At 47.4% G+C, this 27,309-nt stretch overlaps 1 protein-coding gene and 1 long non-coding RNA gene across 2 annotated transcripts in view; both read left to right on the top strand.

Annotated features, from left to right (window-relative positions):
* LOC143819424 (uncharacterized) overlaps window positions 1–5,824 on the top strand; it is a 6,306-nt gene extending 482 nt beyond the window's left edge. The window contains exons 2-3 of the long non-coding RNA XR_013224966.1: window positions 1,556–1,688; window positions 5,697–5,824. This is a non-coding gene — a long non-coding RNA (uncharacterized LOC143819424). The remainder of the gene's footprint in view (window positions 1–1,555; window positions 1,689–5,696) is intronic.
* Window positions 1–27,309, top strand: part of CFAP299 (cilia and flagella associated protein 299) — a 223,368-nt gene that overhangs the window by 139,596 nt on the left and 56,463 nt on the right. The gene's annotated exons all lie outside the window — the stretch shown is intronic.

Raw genomic sequence — 27,309 nt, 5'->3', positions numbered from 1 at the left:
GATCTCGGTGGATGGAGAGAGAGAGAGAGAGAGAGAGAGAGAGAGAGAACAACAAGTTTTCCATGTGCTTGCTCACCAAGGGTGAACAACACTTTAGGTAAGAAAATTAGTGACAGGAAAGGCATCTGGAATAGCCATCGGAGGGGGGATTGCTGAAAGATCACAATTGCATATTAGGGTTGCCAGGCACCCCCACAGTGTCAGCAGGAGAGGGGAGCACACTGTGGGAGCCTCCCCTCACACTTACCCAAACCCAGGAGAGCATCTGGCATCTGACACTGGAGATAGCAAGTCTTTGTACAAAGAGACGCCTCTCTGCTGGTCTTTTAAGAGGGTTCCTCCGATAACAGCTCCCTGATTTTTAAGTCTGACACACTTATTACTTATTCTTAATCAGGTCTAGGAAGTCACACAACCATGCCATTTTGAAAGCTCTGAGAACCGAGCTAACATTGACTTTGTCCTGCCCAAGAAAAGTTACGGTTGACCATTCCAAAGGGTGCAAAATATGCAACGTCAGCAAGATCTCTCTCCAGTCTACTCCTTGGGTTCTAGACCACCTGGGCGAGTTGCCATTGGGCTTGGCTGCCCCGGATCGAGAAATCAACAACATCAGAATAGCCCTGGAACCATAAAACAGCCACTAACCATAGTGGAAATGTTAGTTTTGTTGGTCTGCAGTACAGCAGCTAGATTTTGAGTCTAGCAGCAACTTGGAGATCAAGACAATAAGCTTTCCAGAAGCAAAGGCCCCTTTGCTCCTACCACCCAAATCTTCTTGGGCTCTAAGGCAGTGGTCCCCAACCTTTTTATTACTGGGGACCGGTCAACGCTTTACAATTTTATTGATGCCCGGGGGGGGGGGTAGTCTTTTGCTGAGGGACGTTGCTGCTGCCGCCCCTGCTCTGCTTGCTTTCCCCCTGGAGCCCCTGACTTCCCATCGCTCGCTGGGGGGCGCTGCCAGCAGCAGCTGCGCGGTGCCATGCCAAGGGGGAGCCCCAGCCATGGCAGCTGCTGGAGAGCACCAAAGGTGAGCCGGCTTCAGAGTGGCAGGGCAGCCCCCAACAAAGCAGCTGGGGAGAATGAGGAGGAGCCGCAGCCCGGTACTGACTGGTCCCCGGACCGGGGTTGGGGACTACTGCTCTAAGGCAGTGGTCCCCAACCTTTTTTAGCCTGGGGACCGGCAGGGCAACTGCCCCGCCTGCGCATCGCGCATGCGCGGCCGCACCCGCGTATCGTCCATGCGCGCATACGCGGTCCTGATTCCCTCTCCCCCCCCCTGCAGTAAGAAACTTCCCGGGCCGCAAGCTTGCGGCCTGGGAAGTTTTTTACTGTGGGGGGGGCGGGGAGAGGGACCCGCGGCCCGGCGCCATGGCCTTTGCGGCCCGGCACCGGGCCGTGGCCCGCAGGTTGGGGACCACTGCTCTAAGGTACTGCTGTTCTAGTGACTCTGTTAATTTCTGCTAGTTTTGTTGGCAGGCTTTAACGGCCCACTCCTGTCTCTGCTACATTCAGTCAGACAATCCAATCAAATTATTATTTCACGAACTCATAGGTGTCCCCTTAAGTTCATGTTCTGTGGGCAGCCAAACGCTCGTGGGATTTTCCCCACCAGACGGATGGCGACTAGCAAATACTTCTGATTTTCTCACCTTCGGAATAAACGTCGGAGCAGAAAAGGAAAACATGTGAGTAGTGAAAGAAATGTAATGTCATTAGTTAATGTGGGAGCAGGAGAACAGAAGCAGATGTGTTACAGTGCCCAAATCAGATTCTTTCCTTCCCTGTCTTTTATGCGGAAAGGGAAGAAAAGGGAATACGTTTAATTCATCCACCGTAGCCAATTCAAAGAACAACTGTGAAATTTCCAAGCTGTATAAAATAGCCCACCCATAAATCATTCAATTAGCTATTCTGTAGTATCTGTGATCTCCAGTAGCCTAACCTTTTCCGGAACATGAACCCTTTGGAGTGTTAATGAGAAAGCGTGCAGACGGGATTTCACAGGGTCTTCTGACTCTAGCTACCGGGTCAAGGTGATGCAAGTTAGGTGGAGTTGACCAGGTGACAGGGAAGTATTGGGGCACCAAGGATAAAGCGAATCTCACCAAGGAAAGGGTTCCCCTCTTTCCTTGTCCGGGATTTGCTGGAATGTAGCTTTCAACATAGCTGCCCTCAAGTGGTCATTGTGGAACACAGCTTTCCCCAGTCAACAGATGCCCAATAGATAAGCATCCAAGAAGAAGAAGAGTTGGTTCTTATATGCCGCTTTTCTCTACCAGAAGGAGTCTCAAAGTAGTTTACAATCGCCTTCCCTTCTTCTCCATACAACAGACACCCTGTGAGGGAGGGGAGGCTGAGAGAGCCCTGAGATTACTAAAGAAGGTTAGTTCTTAGATGCTGCTTTTCTCTACCCAAAGGAGTCTCAAAGCAGCTTACAGTCACCTTCCCTTTGCTCTCCCCACAACAGACACCCAGTGAGGTAGGTGAGGCTGAGAGAGCCCTGATATTCCTGCTCAGTCAGAACAGCTTTATCAGTGCTGTGGCGAGCCCAAGGTGACCCAGCTGGCTGCATGTGAAGGAGCATGGAATCAACCCAGCTAGCCCGATTAGAAGAAGTCCGCACTCCTAACCACTGGACCAAGCTAGCTCTCTACACCAAGAGCCATTGGATATATTGCCAGACATCAGCAGCTCTCTCAGGCAGCCGTTTGGCCCATCTGTCTCAGAGGACTAGTGAAAGCTGAGGCTTGTCTTTGCCCATATGTGCTGCCAAGTCACAACTAACTAATGGCAGCCCCATTGATGGACATTTGAGGCTTTTAACAAATGCATTAACTGGATGAATTGGATTTGGGGGGGGGAGGCACAAATGTAATAATACCGAACATCCTTTTTTTTTTTTTTTTGCTAGTAAAACAAAATTACTGTTGACTTCTCTGACTTTTTGAGGCAAGTGAGAAGCAGAGGTGGTTTGCCATTTCCGTCCTCTGCAGAGTCTTCCTGGGTGATCCCTCATCCAAGTGCCGGCCCTGCTTAACTTCTGAGATCCAACCAAATTGGGCTGTGTCATCCAATTCTGCATCCTCTGGCTCCGCAAGGATATTTTCTGGAGCCACACAATAAACACAGAAGCAATGCTTGGAGAAGGGGATTGACCCACCCTCCCTACTCTGAGGCCTATAGAAGCCTTCTGCTTTTCTCTCATTTCTTCCTAAGATGGGCCATGAGAAAACTCCAATCTCAGTCCCGAGATGCCCATAAAAAGAGCAGGAGAGTTATTTTTGTCCTAAGAAGCAAAGTGCTGAGTCTTGCCGTTCTTTCCCCAACCTCTTCTTTTTTGCGTTCTCCCCCCACCCACCACCAGCACCGTTGCCTAAAAGAGGTGTAACAGTTTAGTGTGCTCGGAGGCACCGGCTGTTAGCGGGATATAAATATTTACTATCGCTACTAATAGCCTGGCAAATACACTATCAAAAAGATCAAGGGTGACTCATCGCGTGTCGGTGTGTGCGGTGAATGCGCCAGCTTGGCTACAAATGTGCGTATTTTTAGCTGGAAGAAAGAGAGAGTGATAATTTCCTTGGCAGGGGGAAAAGAGGGTTGCGATAGGCCTGTTTTTTGTTTTCCTAACCTGTAACTCCAAAGCTGCTTCAAACATTGAGCCGAAGCGAGTTGGCATATCAGCGAGGCTACGCTGTAGGGAAGTTGGTGACTTGCGTGAGTCATCTTCGGTCGATAAAGCTCACCTGACCTACAAATTGCAGTCCAGTTCTCACTTTGCACCTCTTTAGACAGGGGGAAGTGGAAAGCGCTGCCAAAATTGTCGCTTGACTTATTTGCCTCTTTGCCTGGAAAACCGTACGGCGGGCTTTCTCAACCAGGGTTTCGCGAATGGGTGGGAGTTAATTAATTTTTAATATATTTTTTAAAATTTGTTAAACTTTTATCGGGTGATATGACCCCTATATGAGCCTCTTGTGGCGCAGAGTGGTAAAGCAGCAGACATGCAGTCTGAAACTCTGCCCATGAGGCTGGGAGTTCGATCCCAGCAGCCGGCTCAAGGTTGACTCAGCCTTCCATCCTTCCGAGGTCGGTAAAATGAGTACCCAACTTGCTGGGGGGTAAACGGTAATGACTGGGGAAGGCACTGGCAAACCACCCCGTATTGAGTCTGCCATGAAAACGCTGGAGGGCGTCACCCCAAGGGTCAGACATGACTTGGTGCTTGCACAGGGGATACCTTTACCTTTACCTTTATGACTTCACTGGAAGACTTCACTGGCAGTCTTCAAGCAAAGGTTGGATACACACTTTTCTTGGATGCTTTAGGATGCTTAGGGCTAATCCTGCGTTGAGCAGGGGGTTGGACTAGATGGCCTGTATGGCCCCTTCCAACTCTATGATTCTATGACCCTATATGGTCATGTCGCCCTCCCCCAATACCCAATGATAAGTCTGGAGGGGGTGGGGAGGGGAGGGGCGCCAGGTGAGCATGTACACAGATGTGCTTCCACACATCTGGCCCTATTCCAACTCGGACAGCCAAGACACTCTCCACCATTCAGCAACCCCGTCAAGAAACCCCAAAGTTTCACGAAGTCCTGACTGAGAAAGTTTGATCTGTACCTATTGGGCGTTCACATTCAAGGTGCAAAACACTCCCAGTCGTTAAGTGAGCGGGACATGTGAGGAAATCCTCAGAACACTTTGCATTGAGCTCACCTGAGAGCAAGACTTTTATGCCTGTGTTTTGTTTGGGCATCATGTCTATGTCACTTGGTCCTATCACAAGAAGATAAGGCTCACTGGAAAAGGCAATCAAACTAGGGGAAATTGAAGGCAGCAGGCAAAGAGTTAGATTCCATATTAGATAGATGGACTCGATAAAGGAAGCCCCTCAGTTAGTGAGAACCAAGTAAGTTTGTCAATAATAGGACATTTGGGAGGTCATTAATTCATAAGATTGCCATAAATTGGAAGAGACATGAAGCAAATTGGGGGAGGGGTACACTTGAGAAGATAAAACAACATATTTCCAGAGGAACTGGAAGAATCTCTATAATGTCCACAGAATTTAGGAGAATGTTGTCATAGGCTTTCACCTGGAGTGAAGTTCAAACCTACTGGGATTTGTTTTCCAGGTATTTTGAGGGAACCTAAGAGATTCAACAAAAGAATCAACATTTCTTGGAGTGGTGCTGGAGGGCATAAAAAGGTAAAGGTCAAGGTATCCCCTGTGCAAGCACCGGGTCATGTCTGACCCTCGGGGTGATGCCCTCTAGCGTTTTCTTGGCAGACTCAATACGGGGTGGTTTGCCAGTGCCTTCCCCAGTCTTTACCATACATCCTACTTAAAACATACAAGGCTGAGAAATGAGTTGTCTTTCGAAATCTGCATTCACACTTCAGCCAAGGCCTTGCCCTCCGACTTGAAGCCAGGCTGCTGGTGTGATGGACGCCTCTCATGTATGCCTTCGGAAACCTGCTTCTGCATTCCATCATGTCCTACAGGCATTTTGAGGGTTTGGCTCTCAGAACTACGAGGCTGTCAGAAACACAATAAATTACCACCAACGCCGTTCACTTGTTTTCCCTCCTAGCCGAACACTTTCTTTTCAAATTGAAATATGATTACGGGCTTGATCTTTTCCAAACATTTTATTTAACCGAACTGAAAATTACATTTTCCACAGCCCTGCTTTCGAACCAGAATAGAGGAAATGAAGAAAAGGTTCCCCCCAAAAAACAACCACCACCTAATTATAGAAACTGTATTCCTAGAAGAGGTTCCTGGGCGTACTGAAGGATACATTTTGACAGCTGTTCTGTATTTGAAGATTTCCAATGCCATCACAGACAGAATAATTCAAAGAACACCAGATTTCAAGCCTTCTCATGAGATATATCACACTTTTGCCACAACTATAGTAAGATACTGAGAAGCAGTAGCTCCGATTCTCCGTACTCCTGTGTTACTCGTCTGGGTAGCCATGGGCCTGTTTCTTCAGCAGGGGCCTAGTTGGCACGCCAAGGCCCAGAAATCTCTTTGACTAAGACAGGAGTAGTCAAACTGCGGCCCTCCAGATGTCCATGGACTACAATTCCCAGGAGCCCGCTGCCAGCATTCACTGGCAGGGGGCTCCTAGGAATTGTAGTCCATGGGCATCTGGAGGGCCGCAGTTTGACTACCCCTGGACTAAGACATCAAGGCCCCATCTCTTTCTGTTCCTTCCCCTCAGACTTCATTAGTATCCTCGATCTTCTCTGAGACCTCCTGAAGGTAATGATGATACAGACTCATGTATGGAAGGGGATTTCCAGTGTGATGAGGTCATGAACAGACTGGACCAAGGAAACCTAGATACAATTCTTTGCTAAATCATGAACCATACTGCATCAAAAAGTCAGTATCTCAAGGCCTAAGTTATCCCACCTTGCTATTGTGAGACTAAAACATCTCTTTGAGCTCCGTAGGGAAGGATGGAATATAAATCCTAAAAATGTAGCAGACACAGCTTCGAGAGAGGCAGTTTTAGAGAAAGCTGCATTTCGTGAACTCCTCCTTGCATTGTGCCGATAAACAGCACATGGGTTCTGCTATGGAAAAGAGAAGTGGAAGCCCTTGGATTACGTTATCAAACCCAGTTCTTGGTCAGACCTTTGATGAAGCTGCAAGTTCATTCATGTTGAGTTTTAAGCATTCCTCCATAATCGAACAATTGGCAAGGATTTCACATGTCAACACAGCTCTATACGCTTGCTCTTATTAGTTACCAGCTGGGTCTTGGTTTATGCTGAGATTGAGAGATATCTGAGCATTTGATTAATTGACCGTATTGAAAGTCATTTTAAGTCCTCCTGCCTCAAGAAGACAAAGAGCAGATTTCTCTGCATCTCACTTCTCTCTCCGAGCTAAAATTGCCTTACCATTACTGTGGAAAAACCCAACCAATGAAATGGCTGCCAGCCATTTAAGCCTAACAGCAGGGTAGGCCTGCTCATCAGCTGTTAGGGTTTAAATGGCTATATGCCATTAAACCAATCCATTTTGCTTCACCTACTTTAAAGCGGGAAGAAGCTAAATGGATGGGCTAAATGGCTCACTGCCATTTCAGCCTAACAGTGAGGCATGTGCATACATACTATCCATTTCAGGCTAACAGTTCGATGGGTGCTCCTATCAGCTGTTAGGCTGAAATGGCTGGCAGCCATTTAAACAACAAGACAGCTGAAGACCAGCACCACTCAGCTGCTTACACGGCCTGAACTAATAGGGACTGGTAAACATTCAGGGAAGGCGTCTTCCCCGAACATCAGTCTGGGGCTCCGAACCAAGCCACATTTGTGCCGAATGTTGGCCCGTGAACCAATCCATGCCCGCCCCTACTACTTTTGTGCTGTTCCGATTATTTTCAAGGGAGGCTTGCCCAGACAACCTTCCTGCTGAATTGTGCTTTGTGCTGATTGACTGCGCAGATTAATCAGTTCAACCTTGCAGCCAGAGAAGCATTACCAATGCCAGTAACTGTTCCCGTAATTGTATTGACATTAAAATTTATACGATGGCGTTTGGCCTAATGGGTTCCCAAGGCAATTTACCGCAAATAAAAATCATCTCCCATGCAAAATATTGGTCAAAATCTCACATTCCGGTAAAATTTTAACCATTTGCGCCACTAAAACAGAATCGCAAAAGACGTTCAATAGCAATAGAACGAGTCTGCGCTACAGTTTCCCCCTCTCTGCCAAAGTTTCACCAGAATGGAATTCAGAGAGGCAGCCGTTTTTTTGTGTCTTGCGACTAAAACAAATTTTAAAATTCTTCTCGTACCCTGAAGACTACTGGGTTCATTGTGGCAGAAAGGCTGGATTCAACTCTTGTAACACCCGAGAGACCAATAAGATTTACGGGGTATTAGCTTTCAAGACTCAAAACTCCCTTTGTCAGATACCAGCTGGAATGTGGATCCCTGAGCCCTTGTATTCCAGGCAGAAGGTGGGGGAGGGATTGCACATCTCCTCTAATCCAGTTCATTGCAATGCACACCATACCTTTGCATCCATTTTGCAACACCCCTTCCACCTTCCGACTGGGAGACAAGGACTCGGGGATCTTCGTTCTGCCTTGGATCTCACAAAGGGAGATTTGGGTCTCAAAAGCTTATACCCTGAAAATCTTGCTGTCTGCTAAGAATCGCAAGTTGTCATCGTCCTGCTATACACTGCATTGGTTAGACTGCACCTGGAGTACTGTGTGCAGTTCTGGAGGCCTCACTTCAGAAAGGATGTGGAGAAAATTGAGAGGGCGCAGAGGAGAGCAACGAGAAGGATCCAGGGTCTGGGGATGAGGCCCTCTGATGAAAGGCTGAGGGGCTTGGGAATGTTCAGCCTGGAAAAGAGGAGGTTGAAAAGGGACAGGATTGCTCTCTTGAAGTATCTGAAAGGTCGTCACTTGGTGGGGGGCTGGGAGCACAGGACTGGACCCGCAACAATGCCTTTTAACTATTTATAAAACAGTATCGGTTAGATACCAGGAAATTTTTTTTTCCATAGTCAGAGTAGTTCAGCAGTGGAATTGGCTGCCTAAACAGGTGCTGAGCCCCACACACACACACACACTGGTGGTCTTTAAACAGCATCTGGACAGATACTTCTGGATGCATGGAGCAGAGGGTAGGACAAGATGGCCTGGATGGTCCCTTCCAGGTCTATTTTTCTTTAAGCAGCATCTGAACAGAGACTTCTCCTGGATGCACGGAGCAGGGGGTAGGACAAGATGGCCTGGATGGCCCCTTCCAACTCTGTGCTTCTAAGAAAGTGCTACTGAACTCAAATCTAGCTCTTTCCCAGCGGACAAAGACAGCTGCCCTCTGAATCTCTGGCCGAAACCTTTCCACCGGATGCCCCTATAAAGCTGTTGGTCTTTATGCGGCACAGGATTCCTCTTGTCGGAACGAACATGTTCTTCCTTGAGAACGTTGCTGAAAGTGAGAACATTTGGGTTGCCATCCTTTGAGCTACACGTGGAAAGAACGACACACCTGAGAACATCTAGGATGTTGGTCTTTATTGGTGCAGTCTTTATAACAATACTTCCATCTGCTTCTTCTGCTTCATTTCTGTCTTTCGACGGCTCAGACAAGTTGACGTGCGAGCTCCGATTCTTAACTATGAACAGGCTACAGGGAGGGTTTCAAATGCCAAAGGTAAAACTCGCATCCACCAGTGAGCAAAGCTGTAAGGGCACATCTTGCTGCTGAACCAAACAGGAATCTGCCCTTTGAATACATACATTAGTTCTAATCAAGCCCTGTGCCTGTTGCCATGAGATAAGAAGCTTGGCGTTCTGCAGCCTTATCCACCTCCTCTGCTTATCGTGCCAAGATGTTTTCATAACTGGGCGGCGGCCCCCCGATTTCACACATCTTTGTCGCTCATTTGATACAACGTTTAATCGGGGCCTGCATCTAGCTGCCCTCCATTTTGGAAATAACTACGGTCGTAAAGCAATTTGTTCCGCTTAATGTTTAATCCTCTCGGTCATCCTCTGCAGGAAGGTGACGACTGTTCCCGTTTTATTGATAAGGAGATGGGGGGTTCGGCCAAGTCTCTTGTACAAGTTCCTAGCTCTCCTGGGACTGGAATCCAGATTGCCAAAGGCCCAATCTGCTCTGAACTGGATCGCCTGCTCTAGCTTGATCTCATCAGATCTCAGAAGCTAAGCAGGATCAGCTCTGGCTGGTATTTGGATGGGAGGCCAAGGAAGTCCAGACAATGGCAGACCACCTATGAACATCTGACGTGGCTTGGGTGACCCAGGCTAGCTCCATGTCATCAGATCTTGGAAGCTAAGCAAGGTCAGCCTTGGTTAGTACTTGGATGAGGGACCCCCCTCCTCCAAGGAAGTCCAGGGTTGCTACACAGAGGCAGGCAATGGCAAACCATCTATGAACATCTGACGTGGCTTGGATGGGCCAGGCTAGCCCAATGTCATCAGATCTCAGAAGCTAAGCAGGGTCAGCCCTGGTGAGTTCATGGATGAGAGACCACCAAGGAAGTCCAGAGTTGCTGTGCAGATTCAGGCCATGGCCAAACCACCTCTGAACATCTGTTGCCTTGAAAACCCTTCAGGGTCACCATATGCCGGCTGAGACTCAATAGCACTTTCCTCTGCCACCTGTTCTGCTGTGCAAAGGGAGGCCCAATGGTGCTTTGGGGCAACCGAAATCTTGTTGCAAAAGAAATCTCGCAAAGGAAAAGAAATACCCAAGATAAGCATATTTAACCCCCATGGAGGAAGAAGTTAAGTGTATGGGTACTTCTTGGTAAGACTTAACATAGACACAACATTGCCTGATCCTTCCCAGTCCCTTTCTCTCTTGGAACCGCATTTCTATCCAAGTATGATCATTCTGAGCAGCTGGTGTGGATCAGGGAGTTGCACCAGCTTTGACCTTGGGAGATGAGGGTTCATGTTGCTTTACAGCAGGGATAGTCAAACTGCGGCCCTCCAGATGTCCATGGACTACAATTCCCAGGAGCCCCCTGCCAGCTGGCAGGGGCCTCCTGGGAATTGTAGTCCATGGACATCTGGAGGGCCGCAGTTTGACTACCCCTGGTTTACAGTCATGGACTTGGTGACTTGTCCAAGGCTACTCCATAACGCCTCTTAGCACCAGCTTCCTATTGATAAAAATCAAAATAATTCTCATCTTTCTCAGAGGTCGGTGGGAGGCGGTTAAACATGAAATGTGGCCATTACTTTACAGTCTGTCATGGGTCCCTCCTCGACATAAACCTTTCCTGGCACAGCTGTTCTATCCTCTCTGCTTGCCCCCATGCTGTTCTAGGTATGTGTGAACGTTCCCACCCACGGTCAGGCTTCCTGGCACATTTACAAACCACGCAAACAGTGCTCAGCATCTTGGGAGGTCTGTTGCTTGCGTGATTTGTAGAGATGTTGAGAAGCCACACCATGGGGCTAGAAGCACATTTACCTGAGCATGGGGGAAACCATGGTGGCAGCACCATCCAAGCTGGGAAAGGGGCCTTATTAGGCCTAAACCACCAATTATTGGGTTCAAGTCCAGTAACACCTTGATGACCAACAAGATTTTGAGAGTATAAACTTCTGAGAGTCTTAGAGACATCTGACAAAGGGAGCTTTGGCTGTCGTGTCTTATACCATAGATATCTTGTTGGTTTTAACCGAATCATTGAATCGTAGAGTTGGAAGGGACCTCCATGGTCATCTAGTCCAACTCCCTGCACATTGCAGGAACTCACAACTACCTGCCCTCCCACTGTGACCCCAATTTCATGCCCAAGTGATCGCCATCGCCACCCAAAATCTCCAGAATCCAGACTGGCCTGGAGGAACTTCACCTCCCATCCCACAGTGGTGATCAGCAATTCCCTGGGGATGCAAGGAACAGCCACAAGAGACAAACACTAGCACAAACACTAGAGGAGAGGACACGCAGTAATGGGTTTAAACTTCAAGTACAACGATATAGGCTAGATATCAGGAAAAAAAATTTCACCGTCAGAGTAGTTCAATAGTGGAATAGGCTGTCTAAGGAGGTGGTGAGCTCCCCCTCACTGGAAGTCTTCAAGCAAAGGTTGGATACACACTTTTCTTGGATGCTTTAGGATGCTTAGGGCTAATCCTGCGTTGAGCAGGGGGTTGGACTAGATGGCCTGTATGGCCCCTTCCAACTCTATGATTCTATGATTCTATGATTCTACATCCCTTCCTGCCATTCTGGTCCAACTCCCTGCTCAATACAGGTTCAGCCTAGAGCATTCCTGACAGCCAGTGAGGAGAATAGATTCATGCCTAGCTTAAGCTCCAACATCAGTTGTGCTGCTGCACTTTGAACCTGAGTGACTGATGCATTGACAGTCTATGCGTTGCCTTGAAGGGCAGCCTGAAGGACAGCATGGCTCTTAACCTGGATGCCTCCCCCCCCCCGAAAAAAATGGTCAAAATAAGGAAAAGGTGCGCAAGCCTCTGTAGGGTAAAACGTGTTGTAAAATGGAATATTAATATTTAATACAATTAAAACCCCAACGCCACCACTGACCAGGCGCATTTCGGCATCGCTGCCTTTATCGATGGTCAGGCATAAATAAATAAAGCAGCAGGAACAGAAATGTTAATGATACAGTTGGCTCCTTTCCATACAGTGATTTAATATGTTAGCTATGTGGGATGCTGAGGACCTGAATCGATTCTAGGGACCAGAAGGCCAGATAAAGTTCTTTGAGGCCTCTTCTGTTTCTAAAGCAGGCCCTGGTCCAGATGAGGACTTCCAGAGAGCAGTGGGAGTCCTAGGGGAGCCAGCCTTTCTCCAAAGTATGAGGTCCCACATGGCTCAGGCTAACCTGATCTTGTCAGACCTCAGAATCTCAGCAGGGCTGGCCCCAGTTAGGGTGTGGATGGGAGGCCACAAGGAAGTCCATTGACTCACCAGAGTACTTTGGAGCACCTTGGTTTGAGAGCCAGTTTGGTTGTAGTGGTTAGGAGTGCGGACTTCTAATCTGACATGCTGGGTTTGATTCCCCACTCCCCCACATGCAGCCAGCTGGGTGACCTTGGGCTCGCCACAGCACTGAGAAAGCTGTTCTGATCGAGCAGTGATATCAGGGCTCTCTCAGCCTCACCCACCTCACAGGGGGTCTGTTGTGGGGAGAGGAAAGGGAAGGTGAATGGAAGCTGCTTTGAGACTCCTTTGGGTAGAAAAAAGTGGCATATAAGAACCAACTCTTCTTCTTCCGTTATGGGGAGTTTTATTTCATGGCTTAACATTCAACAGTGGCATGGACCAGGCCAGCAGCTCTTATAGCTGCATGCACATCTGTACAACCATAATGCAATCCTCATGGTCCACTCGTGTTGTGTTTTAATAAGTTAAACCATTTTTTAAAAATCTTGGGCCCATAGTAACGATGAAAATATTCCAATATCTAAAGAAATAGCTCAGTTTCCTGGAACATGGGGCAGGTGCCATAGCTGAGCTACAGAGTTCTGAAGTCACTGAGCCACGTGACCCTGAGTTCTGGGGAGGAACAACATGATTTCAAGCAGCCTCCCCTCCAGGCCCATCATTGACCATATTGGGAGAGGAGGCATGATGACATGACCATATATGGTCATATCACCCGATAAATGCTTAACAATTTAAAAAAATGTAAAATTAATTAACTCCCACCCTTTGAGGAACCCCTTCCAGGGCCATCAAGAAACCCCAGGGTTTCTCGAAACCCTGGTGGAAAAAACTGATTTAAAGGATGAGATGGAATACAATAGTGAAAGGTAAAGGTATCCCCTGTGCAAGCACCGAGTCATGTCTGAACCTTGGGGTGATGCCCTCTAGCGTTTTCATGGCAGACTCAATACGAGGTGGCTTGCCAGTGCCTTCCCCAGTCATTACCGTTTACCCCCCAGCAAGCTGGATGCTCATTTTACCGACCTCGGAAGGATGGGTCAACCTTGAGCCGGCTGCTGGGATTGAACTCCCAGCCTCATGGGCAGACAGCTTCAGACAGCATTTCTGCTGCCTTACCACCCTGCGCCACAAGAGGCTCTGGAATACAATAGACTGAGACACAATAAGTGGGGCTGGGGTGTGTGTTTATGCAACGCTCTGGGTACTCAGCAGACGTGATTTTTAAATTCTCCCTCCCTCTCCTGTGTGTGTGTGTGAATGTGTGTGTGGCTGTTTTTAAACTTTGGATAGAATTTAGGGCACCAGTCATGTTTTCATTTGCCTTTCTTTTCTCCTTCGAGCATGTTTCTTTTCTGGAGAGAAAGAAATCAAAGGTTTCTCCCAGCACGCCCAATAATATCAGCAACGTAAACAACGCTGACATGTGTTTCGTTTGGGTTGGCCTTCAAGGTTTCCAAAAACGTCCTACCTCTCGATGCCATTGAGGCCTTCAGCTGCACTGGAGTGTGGTTTTTGTGAGCCTTTGAACTTGGAAGGCTGCCGTCTTTTGGAAGAACCTCTAAGGAAGCTCTCAAAAAGTGAAGGGGAAACCCCCCGAACGTTACAGTCATTGAGCAGACCTCCCACCCCTGGCTTCCCCCACCCCCTTCACAAAGGCAGGCCCCCTCCCAGTTCCAAACAGAAAAAGCCTCACCGAAATCCAAAAACAAAAACAAAACAGTTTGGCAAAGGAGAGCAAGCCCCAGATTTTATCATTAGTTGCCTCCAGAAGCGAACGTCTGTGGGCTGCAAAGTTGTTCTGGTGTGGCTTTGTGTAGGAAATAACTTCTGTACCAGATTGTGGCATTCGATAGCCTGTGATCTGAGACAAGTGGAGCTCTCCTCTTAATTATAACATGGTAGATTCTGCTCAGGATCAAAAGACTCACGGGTAGACATGCAGCCAGCCCTGGTGGGTGGTGGGGGAGCTTGTGAGATGTTAGCCAGCCATGTTTTTTAAAGGCTGTCACCCAATTAAAGTAATCTTGGCTAATTAGACAGATCTATTGTCATTCACTAACCTTTGCCTACAAATGAATAGTGTAGTCCTAAAACGGAGAAATGCATTTTCTCAGTAATTATTGCATGAACGGTTTGCAGCAGGCACTATCCAGAACATATCCCTCCTGTGAACGAGAAGGCCTCTTAGGTAGAAGATGATGCCTCCCACTTTGGTTTTTGCCAAGTATTGGAAGCAATGACACAAATTATTTATTCATATACCACCACTCTCAAATGTCTCGCGGCAGTTTACACAATCAATAAAATACAGTAAAATCCCCTAAAATCAGCCATCAAAACAAATTTAGAGCAACAACATGATATCAAGATGGCGGACAATATCTCTATCTGGAAGCAATTCATGCCCTAGCCTAGGGGTGGTCAAACTGTGGCTCTTCAGATGTCCATGGACTACAATTGCCAGTGTTGGTAAGGGCTCATGGGAATTATAGTTCACCCTCCAAAGAAGCCATGCTCTCCAGGGGAACTGACCTCTGGAGATCATCTGTAATTCCAGGGGATCTCCAGGTCCTATTTTGAAGTTGGGAACCCATCACCTGATGGTTAGCATCTCAAGGGCCAGCCTTACTTTTCACCAAATGCGAGGCCTTAGCAAGTTGCTGGGCTTCTAACTGCTAAAGATTTAGGATTAGAAACTCAGCCAGGTTTTCTGCTGGAGAAAAGGGATGATCTTTGACATTGATTCTCCACAAAAGGCTGCCTTAGGGATCATGGCACCTCTGTGGACAGAAGCCATCTGGGGTGGGATCTGTGGTGAAATTGAGCAAAACTGCGTTACAATGCTGACCGGGTTCTAACCCTTGTGCCGTTTCAACTCTCAGATGTGTTTGCCAGTTTTAAAGCAACTTTCCCCCCAATTCTGGCAAATCATCTCTCTGTTCAGTCTCTTATTTATTTATTTGTAGCAAGCCTTCTTGGTTGAGTGAACACGATAGCTCCTTCCCCATCACGCTCCTCCGAACACCAGTCAAGTACAACTATCAACAGGAATCACAAGATAGAGATCCCTTCCCCTATAATTATAGGGTGTGCCACAGCGCAGATGTCTTCATGGAAAGTTGGAGAGGCCCGCAATTAAACCCGAAGAATCTGACAGCAAATGTGGTCGCCAGCAAACAGAGGGAGGGAAGCAAACTCCCCAAAGGTTATTTTGAATTTGACAGATCTGCCTATAAATAGCAACAGATCTTTATAAATGCGTTTGCCGTCATCGGGCACGTTGAGCTGATTTTATTCTATCGTGGGGGCGTGTGCTGGACTCGATCAATTTATAAGGCATCACTTTTTTGGGGGGAAAGCCCTAACTCTGTCAGGGCAGAAGCGCTTTTGTGCTGTAGCCGAACAGTTTTAAATAATCAGAAACAGAATGCTGGAGGGAGTATGTGATTTGCACAAGGTCCCTTCCTCGAATGAATATCTGACACAGGGAGCGTTCACTCTTGAAAGCTTATAACCTGAAAAATCTTGTCGGTGTCTAAGCTGCTACTGGATTTGGATCAGAGGCACCATTGGAGATCCTGTGAAGGATCTTTTCCCAATCCCAAACCAGATCCCAATCTGGTTCAGCAATGCTTTTTGGATGCTTTGGGCTGATCCTGCATTGAGCAGGGGGTTGGACTAGATGGCCTGTATGGCCCCTTCCAACTCTATGATTCTGTGATTCTATTTTCTTACCTTGCGTCTCCTGAGACCACACCTTTAGGCCTGGGCAGGAACAACCTCTGGGGAAATCCTCCTGCAAATTTACTTTTTTTTTCTTCTTTTTTTAAGGGAGCAGACTTTTCTCCCAAACTCCTTCCCTTTCTAGTTCTAGCAAACGCTGGCAGGGGCTCGTGGGAATTGTAGTCCATGGATATCTGGAGGGCCGCAGTTTGACTACCCCTGGTGTAGCATATGTTGCCATGTGCTACGGGCTCCATGCTTCCAGAGGCCCTGCACAGTGCCCCCCTCCCATGAATCAAGGTGGGGTCCTTTCTCCTCCCCTCTTTGCTCTCTTTAAGTACACTCAGAGTGATATCCCTTTCCATGGTGGGGGAAGGCACTCTGCCCCTAGTCTGGCTGCTCCCCGCAAATCCTTACACCACTCCTGGTTGATACATAATTTATAAGAAGAAGAATTATGCAAGAAGTAGCTCTGACTTCACCTACCTTTGATAGCAAGTGAGCAAAAAGATAACCTGGGTGACCCTGCAGGCAAAACAGAGCAACGTGGTAAAACTGGTCCTTCTCGGGAAATGCAGAGCATTGAGCGCATGGCACAACATGTTGTTTCAAGTGCGCTTTTTCAGGAGGAGCGGGTTCTCGTTTCGCTTTCAAGCAACCAGCATGGCCAACGAGCCATTTGCAGTGAGGAATTCATTGTGTGGTGCAGCGATTGACATGCTTGTGGGGAAGAGGGAATCCAGAGGCTTTCAGAGTTCAGGCATGGTCAACTTTAATTCTTTCCCCAGAAGTGAGCAGCGGTAAGCATGCATTTGTAATCCTGCTCGCCATGGGCGTTCTTGCAAGAATACGATCCAAGGCAACATGTGCTTAGGGCTGATCCTGCGTTGAGCAGGGGGTTGGACTAGATGGCCCGTATGGCCCCTTCCAACTCTATGATTCTATGATTCTATGTTGTTCCACAGGCTGGATGCTGCCCATGAAACCTTTCTGTCTTCGATCTGTTTTTGATCAAAGACCCTTGTGGGGAACATCTGCTAAGCGCCCTGCGACTCCACACAGATACCTCGCTGAGCCTTTAAATCTAAGGCCAAACAATCAGAGTAACACATTAGATGTAAGAACCTAAGAACTACCTTGCTGCGTTGAACTGATGGCCCTTCCTGTTTCCAGCGGTGGCCACCCGTACGCTTCTTGGAAATCCTATTATTTACTCTCCCCAACTGGCCTTCCAATTTAGATTGACTCTGAATAGGGAGACTGCATTTTGCTAGCTAAGTTAAGCGTGCTTGATCTGCTTCCAGTGAGGAAAAAATAAAGAGTAGCGGTGCTAGTTGGTGAAACACTAAAATGCATCCAGGAGGGACAATTGTTTATTTTTGTTGGATCCGATCGTTATTTAAAGACCTTGCTGGCTTTCTGATGTCCTGTGGGCGTTTTCTTTCGGCCTAGGCAGCAGTGCTCCAAAATAAGACAGACTAATAATGTATGTGCTTATCTAGAGAGCCTCTTGTGGCGCAGGGTGGTAAGGCAGCCGACATGATGTCTGAAGCTCTGACCACGAGGCTGAGAGTTCGATCCCAGCAGCCGGCTCAAGGTAGACTCAGCCTTCCATCCTTCCGAGGTCGGTAAAATGAGTACCCAGCTTGCTGGGGGGTAAACAGTAATGACTGGGGAAGGCATTGGCAAACCACCCCGTATTGAGTCTGCCATGAAAATGCTAGAGGGCGTCACCCCAAGGGTCAGACATGACTTGGTGCTTGCACAGGGAGATACCTTTACCTTATCTTTTTATTTATAATTTAATGTACAACCTGCCTCTCCCATTAACAATAAAATAGCCCCGCAATAACGCTCCCCCCAAAACAGAAAAATCGAATACAACATATTGGTGGAGGACTAAAAACCCCTCCCTTCCCTGCTCACAGAAAACACATCATGCACCGGGGGTGGGGTTATAGGGAGTAGCATAGGTCTTACTCGCTCAAGGGGGAGCCCAGATCTTAACTGCTCCGAAGACCTGGCGGAAGAGCTCCATCTTGCAGGCCCTGCAGAACAAACCCTTTCACTGAATCATTGGATACCAGCAGTTCAGGAGGATAGGTCTGCCCATGTTTTTTCCTTCCCTGCTAGAGCCACCGCAAATAGGTTGTGACTTGACAGCACGCGCATATATAATCCTGCACTTACACCTACAACTTTACGTACAACCCGTGTTGCTGCTGTATCTGTGGGGAGGCAGAAGGATGATGAACAGTATGCCAACTGCATGTGCATTGCTTCACAGGCGTGGCCAGCTCACACATGAAATGCGCGCAGCATCAGGTGCGCACTTCCCTGAGGCTCTGGCTCACGCGCTCTCTGCTGTGCGGGGGATTCTGGCCCTGAGTCATTTTACTGCTGTTGATTCAGAAATGGCAGCAAGGCCTGAACCAAGCGCTCCTCTGGTCTGCTGTTTAATTATCCGCAGCTGGTGACAGAGGAGTTCAGAACGGATGATATAAGGCTGCCTTTAAACCTGGGAATTTCCCACACAGCAAACACACACACCTTGGCAATAAAACACACACACACACACACACTCACAGGTGTAAAATACACAAGGAGGTGAAGACGTAATTGCCCTGATGACAGTTCTGTATCCATAAGGCCCTCGAATCAAAGGGCAGTTGGCATCGGCCTGCTGGGCTTGGTCCAAGGCTTGCAAAAAGAACGAGAAGCCTTTCTAAGATTCCGGGAAGCTTCAATGCTGCGTTGCTGGAACTGGGCAACCGGAGGTCTGGGGGCCGAATCCTGCTGGATCCCAAGACTCACTGGATACTTCAGTCCCTTTTCTCTTGCAGAGAAGAAGAAGAAGAAGAAGAAGAAGAGGGAAGGGAAGGGAAGGGAAGGGAAGGGAAGGAAGGAAGGAAGGAAGGAAGGAAGGAAGGAAGGAAGGAAGGAAGGAAGGAAGGAAGGAAGGAAGGAAGGAAGGAAGGAAGGAAGGAATACTCAGGACTGAAGGAAGGAAGGAAGGAATACTCAGGACTGAAGGAAGGAAGGAAGGAAGGAAGGAAGGAAGGAAGGAAGGAAGGAAGGAAGGAAGGAAGGAAGGAAGGAATACTCAGGACTAAAGGAAGGAAGGAAGGAATACTCAGGACTGAAGGAAGGAAGGAAGAAAGGAAGAAAGGAAGGCAGACAGAAAGAGAGAGAGAGAGAGAAAGAGAAAGAAAGAAAGAAAGAAAGAAACGTTTTTCTTTTGCACAAGCAAATAGTACTGCCCAGGAATGCAATGGTTCAGAAATTTTTAATGGTAAAGGGACTGTGGCCTATGGTGCTGGATTGCTACTTATCACATGGTTGAGCCTAGGTCGTTTCTTCACTGTTCCATGCAGGCTTTCTCGATCAAGGTATTGTGAAACCGTGAGGTTTCTTGACAGCTCTGGAAGGGTTAATTGTTTCAAGTTTGTTTCAGCGCTCTTTTAGATTTCTGTTTGTTTTTTGGATTTCTGTAGTCCAAAACCTTTTGTACTATTTGTTGGAGCTCCCATCCTGTGGGTTGTACTTGACTTATCCACTGTAATTTGCCTTGAGTCTTGGCAAAAAGGGCAGAAGATAATTAAGCTAAATAACCATTGTGAATCATGGCGGCTCAAGTATTTCCCGGCTGTTCTGGTAAGATTCGAAGGTGGGAATTTCTTCTATGTTTTCTCAGCGCTTGCAACAAAATTACAGTCATCCTTTTTGCCTAACGAATTGACAAAATTCAAGATGAATGTGAAAACTGATATAACCTGATGTACAATATCTAAATACCATAAAAGGTGATGTAACCGGGCTGTAAAAGTGGTGTATAACGAATAGTGTAAAATAGAATTAAAATGTCCTAAAAGAAGTGAAGAGTTCACCAAGAAAAGTACAAGCAAAGATGATAGGCAGAACAGAAATGTTTGTACAGAATAAGTCTGAAAGCATAAATGAAAAAATATTTATAGATTCCTAGTGTGGACGGAAACAAATATTCACTTAATTTGTGAACCGGGCAAGTGATAAGAGTGCAAAAGTGCAGTTTCCCATTGCACACCACCACTCCAGCTGCTGGTGGGAGAAAAATAAAGTAAAAAATTGCTTTTGATGCGATCGCATTACATCACTTCCAAGAAAAACGCTAATGTCATGCTAGAAACTCTATGGTAATATGGTATAATTTCCAGCAATTCCTGCAGTCAGGTGTTCTCACTTCCAGGGCTGATTCTGCACTTACGTTGTTTTTTTCATTGTGGATCCTGCTGAATTCAGATCGATTTGGACTCATGTCTTCCTCTATCCCCCCCCCCCCAGTTAAAACAGAAAGTGTTCTGCACTTGATTGGGGGAGCTCAGAGCGGGGAGGGGAGCCAAGCGCCAGGAGAAGGGGGGAAAGGATTGGAGACAGCAGAGAAGGGGGAATAAATCCAAGAGGCAAATCTCTACTGAGAGAAGTTAGGGCTTCTGGAGCGCAGTCACTTTGAGGGAAGCCTTGCAATCAGGAACCAGGAAGTCTTTGAACTGACGTCCTGGCCAATCAGGGAAGACTACTTTGCTAGAGGCATGGAGAAGGGAGTTAATTCGCAAAGAGCAAAAATCTGCACAGTTTTTCATGCCAGTTTTTCAAATATCAAGGGTTAAATCCACTTCTTTATATCGCGGGGGGAAGGTAGGGTCACTTCGGATCAATCATGCATGTTGCAGAGGGAAATTTTAAAGTGCCCCAAATCAAAATGAAAATCAGATTCAGTTTAGACAGGAGGGATTTATTCGAGCTGGCAGTGGGCAAAAAGCCCCGTGCAGACTACCCCCAGGTTTCCCCCCAAAGTGATGATACATCATTATGCCAACCGTAACCACCCCATATCCTGCCTCTCCTGACTCCTGCCGATAGCCAGCCAGTAGCTGGCAACCCCATATATCACTTCAGTGGTTTAAATTTATAGTGATAGCCCGTTTTTTGTTTTGTTTTGTTTTTAACCCTGGCAGTAGCCTACTGGTGCTTGGGAAGCAGTGGATACATGAGAGAAACTGCATGGGAGCAGAGAGATTTGGAAATCCGCACCTTCCCCTTTACACTGTGGGCAAACCCCCCTTTATTCCTGATCTTTGCAGAAGGATTGCAGAAAAGTGGGTTTAGGAAACATCCCAGCAAAGTCAGGGGATCCACAGGAGATGGTCAAAGGGAGAATGACTGAACAACATCATTGAGGGGGGGCTACTCGGAGAGCCAGAGTGGAGCAAAACCATAGCGAGAGTAAAACAAGCCTGCAAGGAGCACTAGTTTGGCAGGCCCATCAGCCCTTGTCCAGATCCAGATGCAGCCCGTGGTTTGTGACGCAGGGGCTTCTGCTATCAACCCACACAGGTTATGCGGAAACACATTGGGTGGAAAGATAAGGGAAAGTTGAATGTCCCAATGAAGAAGTTAACCATTAACAGCTGGGCTGCCAAGGGGAGGCAGAAGTAGTTTAAACAGTAAACATGCAAGGAGGGTTGTTTTTTTTTTAATGGACTGGTCTCAGTAGAAACAAAACTCACCGCTTTCTATGAATTTGTAAGTTGTGATCACTAAAGCTAGCACCCCAACCTTGATTTTGCTGTAACATCAACCATGCATTTGTATTGCTCCGGTACAAGTTATCTGCGCTGGCTCCCAATCAGCTCCCTGGCCCAAATTGAGGCTACTTTGAAGTCCTACACCGTTTGGGATGAATGCACTCCTATATGAATCTACACATTCACTGCGATCTTCTTCCTGGCTCGTATTTGAGCACCCTTGCCATTCCAAGTCCAGATGGGGGGCAAACCAAGAAAGGGCTTTTTTTGGTCCTGGTACCCAAATTAATTATGAGCCTCTTGTGGCGCAGAGTGGTAAGGCAGCCATCTGAAAGCTTTGCCCATGAGGCTGGGAGTTCAATCCCAGCAGCCGGCTCAAGGTTGACTCAGCCTCCCATCCTTCCGAGGTTGGTAAAATGAGTACCCAGCTTGCTGCTGGGGGGTAAAACGGTAATGACTGGGGAAGGCACTGGCAAACCACCCCGTATTGAGTCTGCCATGAAAACGCTGGAGGGCGTCACCCCAAGGGTCAGACCTGACTCGGTGCTTGCACAGGGGATACCTTTACCTTTTTTTACCCAAATTATGGAATTCTCTCCCTAGGGCAATTTGTCTACCCCACACAATCATTGTCTTTTGCTTACTAGGGAAAACTTCTCTGTTTTGCTGGTCATTCCCTGCCTTTTTGGTGTCTGTGCTTGATAGATTTGGCTGAATTGTTGTTTTGAATTGGTTTCATAATATATACTTTAAAAAAACCTGTTGAAGTGGTTTTGATCACCACCTTGGGGGCCCTAAGTCGGGTGGAAAGGCGGCGTTAAAATGTTCTAAATAAATAAAATGAAAATGTGGGCATTTCTCGAGGGTTTGCACACAAAGGCACACCTCATCTTACTTGTCACATTGTCAAATTGTGGCTGTCCCTGTCTGTGTCATAAAAACCTTGTCATGGGGTTTCTGGAGCCCTTGTCAAAAGTCCAACATGGGGCTCCACAAGAACTGACGCCCCCTTGCCGGGGCGAGCATGGAGTGGCATTTGCCCAATGTGAAGTGGGTGGGGCCTCAGAGCTACCCGGCCCCAGAGAGGACAAGTTCAAGTGTCAGTCAGAGTCTACTCTTCATGTCCCAGCCCTTCTTTAAGGGGTCGGTGCTGTGGGTAGTTGTGGCCCCACCAGTTATGGGCCCAAGCTAGCTGCCTCTGTTGCCCATTGGGCTAAGACTGCCCCTGAAGCCCTCGTACAATTTGTGTGGTTCCACAGGGTTTGTGAAGACAAAGACACGCTGTTGCTTGGTGCAGCCAATGAGAAGTGAGAAACCATAGTCCTTCCTGTTTCTAGCTGGCACAAATCAGGTGCAAAGAGATATATGGACCAATAGAAAGAGTTTCTTTCGGGGGAGGAGATAACCATGGAGGACTCCTGTTTATTTAGATCAGGGGTAGTCAAACTGTGGCCCTCCAGATGTCCATGGACTACAATTCCCAGGAGCCCCCTGCCAGCGAACGCTGGCAGGGGGCTCCTGGGAATTGTAGTCCATGGACATCTGGAGGGCCGCAGTTTGACTACCCCCGATTTAGATAAAGCTTTCTCAAGCAAGGATTTGTGAAACCTTGATTTTTGGACAGCCCTGGAAGGGTTTCCTGAATGGGTAGGAATTAATTAATTTTTAATATGTTTTTTTGATTGCTAAAAATGTTGGGTGACACGACCCTCCCAAAAAATGGCCAATGATGGGCCTGGAGGGGGTAGGAGGAGAAGGGCCCTGGGTGAGCATGTACAGAGATGTTTCCCAACCATATTATGTATGATTGCGCCACTTCTGGGCTTTCTCGAAGTCACGAATGTTTCAGGAGTTTCCGGAAGGTAAAAAAAAGTTGAGAAAGACTGATTTAGATAAATATTTGGACATTTATAACCTGCTTCAGAGGATCTAAAGCTGCTCACAACCTGGTTCTTTTCTCCTCCCCTGTGTCCTCCCAACACCCACCAGAATACAGAATACATTTATTGGCATAATAATGAACAATAAAGCAGTAAAAGAAGAGTAGTACAATAAAATAATATATACAACCCTTCCGTGAAATATAAAGCTAAATTGCTAGACGGTCATATTGTGATGTGTGGTTTACACCAGGGTTCCCGAAAGTTTATTATTTTGCCGCTTTAGAACTCAGATATAAGTGGTTTACTCTTAGTATTGTTGATAATGCCTTAACCACTTTTGGGATGTTCTCCGGATCCCTTTCATCTAAACTCCTATGTATTATTTGATTCTCATCTGCACTAATAAATATCAGTTTTTTTTCCATTATTTGAGTAATGGTTTTTGCAAGAGGAGAAATCCAGGGGCACTCTGCCAATAGGAGATATAAAGTATCAGGAACATCACATCCATGAATACACAACCTTTCCGCGAAAGGGGTATCTAAAAGACGGCCTCTGGATACATTGGAGGGGACGATATTTAGGTGCGCTGAAAGATAGACCCTTCTCAGCAAACTGTCATCTAGTGCACGAGTAGTCAACCTGTGGTCCTCCAGATGTTCATGGACTACAGTTCCCATGAGCCCCTGCCAGCATTCGCTGTAGTCCATGCACATCTGGAGGACCGCAGGTTGACTACCCCTGATCTAGTGTTCCCAAATATGAGGCTGTTTATTTGGAGAGTGACTAGCCGAAGGTGAGCTTCCTTGACAGAGTGAGGATTTGAACCTGGATCTCCCCGGTCTTCCTATGGCACCTTCGACTGTATCCCACGCTGAAACGTACCTCCTCTGGCTGTGGTTCGGTCAGAGGAACCCAGCCCCCAAGTTTTCTCTTCAACCTTTTCCTTCCCTTGCTTCAAGGAAATCACCTTCCGTGCTTCTGAGATGCTGCCAAGGCAGGCTGGCAAGGATTAGAACAACTTTCTAAAGGTTAGAAAAATCCTCCACTTTTCAAGAGTCGTAGAAAGACCCGTCAGATTTCCCCCCCTCCTCAGCCCACCCCTTGTTTCATTCCACGACAAGAGAAACGGGATGTGTGTGTGTGTGTGAGGGGGGCTTGGTTGGGTTTCTTTCAACCTTCCTTGACGCGAACAACAAAGTTCAGAAAGATGCACATAATTATTTTCATTATTTGTGCAGAAAGTTCTCTTCCCTCCCCCCCCTTTCCCGGAAACCAAATTATATAAACAGACTTCAGAGGAGAAAGGGGGAGGGGAGCCCGCTCAGAACCCAACAGAGGAAGCATCCCTCCCCTCGAATGCCCGTGAAAAAAGGGCCGCACACCTGCTCCCATCTGGTTTCTGTCCCAAACGTATCTCACAAGGACCCTGTTTTGTGTGCGTGTGTGAAGTTCCTTCAAAGTCAAACAAGGAACAATTTTTAAGTAGCACCTCCAGAGGAACCTGAGTCAGGCCTCGCCAGCTGAGCCCCGGACCCTAAAGGTTCCCGCTGAACGGACTTTGTTTTCATTTCCCTGACCCGTTTGCACAGATTTGTTCCTGGTGGCCTGGCCCGCCTTCCTGTACACAGCAAACCAATAATAAACAGAGGCCAGCTGACACCCGGAGACACCTGCGGAAAGCTACACAGTGCGCGATTGTTTGCCCCCGGAGGGAAGCCGGGATGGGTTGGCTTCTAAATGCTAGGAGGACATGCAAGGGCTCATGGATACAAACACACACACACAGACACACTCACACACAACTCAGAAGCTCAAAAAATATGCCACGGGAAAATCTTTCTGACATTTGCAAAGGAAGAAGTGACTCTGCGTGTGTGTGTAGCGATACATTGTTAATGATACATTGCTGTTACTGATACTCTGAATTGATTAATTGGTTTTTAAGGGTTAATGAATTATTAATGTTTCATTGTTTTAACTGTATTTATAATTCCGTATGTGCTAGGCATGTGCAAAAAGGAAAAAAATGCAGATGTTTCGTGTTCGGCCCACCTCGAATCGGACCAATTCTGATCCGGCTGATTCAGGCTCGTGGCCTGCTGAGTCAATTTGACTGTCTCTTAAGCCGTTTGGTCCCATTACAGTCAGTGGTGCCATTAAAGTCAATAGGAATATTCCCATTTCTGTCTTCTCCTTGGCCTGGGGGTTGGGGGGGGGGTTGAATCAGAGGCTCCAAAATTTCAGCGTCGCTCCGGGAGCCTCTTCTCAAAAGACCTCCTGTGTATCAAGAAGATTGGACCAGGGGGTCCAATTTTAGGGGTACCCAAAGAGGTAGATCTCATCCAACATCCATTGCTTCCAATGAGAGATTCTCTATTCTTCCATCTGTCTTGTCAAAGACTTATTGTACCAGTCTAGGACCTGAGTCCCAATTTTTACCATTTCCCCCTTCTGTCACCAGACCTTTCACTCTCCTGCAAGCTGAGAGCCATTTTGGTGTAGTGGTTAGGGAGTGTGGAATTCTAATCTGACAAGCCGGGTTTGATTCCCCGCTTTCCCACATGCAGACAGCTGGATGACCTTGGGCTCGCCACAGCACTGAGAAAACTGTTCTGACCGGGCAGTGATATCAGGGCTCTCTCAGCCTCAGCCTCAGCCACCTCGCAGGGTGTCTGTTGTGGGGAGAGGAAAGGAAAAGCGATTGGAAGCCGCTTTGAGACTCCTTCGGGTAGAGAAATTTGTCATGTAAGAACCAACTCTTCTTCTTCTTCTTCTTCTTCTTCTTCTTCTTCTTCTTCTTCTTCTTCTTCTTCTTCTTCTTCTTCTTCTTCTTCTTCTTCTTCTTCTGTCCCAGGGAGAAGGGGGTATCTGGGGCTGGGCCAGGCATTGGTGGGGATGGACGGACACATAGAGAAGCCCATCAGTGAAAAGGCCATGACTCTCTGGTGTTGACCCCAATTTGTCTTCCTGCTTCAAGTGTCTCCTCCATACTTCTTTCTTCAGCAAAGGGCTGTATAAACGCTTTCCCCTTTGCTCTTCCTTTGAGAAATGCAAATACCCCTCGAGTCACTTGGATCATGTGTTCATGCCTATAGTAACCGGTGATGTCAGAAATCAAAACTGAGGAGCTCAGTGAAATCAGCAGAAAGAGCACCTAGTAAGCAACGAAGAGAGCTGTTGTTAAAACGAAAACTGGAGGAGAGCGTCAACAGATGCCCAGCCAGGTTCACTTTTTCTCTCTCTCCCTTTTGGCCAGAGTGTTTTGCTAAGTGCGCTCTGACGTGGGAGTCCAATGTAAAAGCGAGAGAGGCTGAAAACCCAACTGATGTTTGGCCACCTGGAGACACTGGAACCGAAACACATTAAAAAAAAAAAGATTTAGAAGAAAATGGTGAAAGAAGCCCTTGTCCGAAGCAGGTAGAAAAGATCGTTCAGATTTCTCACACATCGAGGGAAAGCCGAGCTCTTTCCCAGGTCTTTACATAATCCTGAGGCTGGCCTTGGGGGGAATGGATTGGCAGCTGGGATCGAGAGGTGCATAGATAAAGTTAGAATCATAGAATCACTGAATAACAGAGTTGGAAGGGCCCTCCTGGGTCATCTAGTCCAACCCCCTGCACCATGCAGGACACTCACAACCCTGTTGCTCATCCACTGTCACCTGCCACCCCCTTGAACCTT

Source organism: Paroedura picta, chromosome 10 (assembly GCF_049243985.1).
Source record: "Paroedura picta isolate Pp20150507F chromosome 10, Ppicta_v3.0, whole genome shotgun sequence".
Taxonomy (NCBI): Eukaryota; Metazoa; Chordata; class Lepidosauria; order Squamata; family Gekkonidae; genus Paroedura; species Paroedura picta.
Note: the sequence above shows the minus strand (reverse complement) of the source record. Positions and strands in the feature narration are given on the sequence as shown.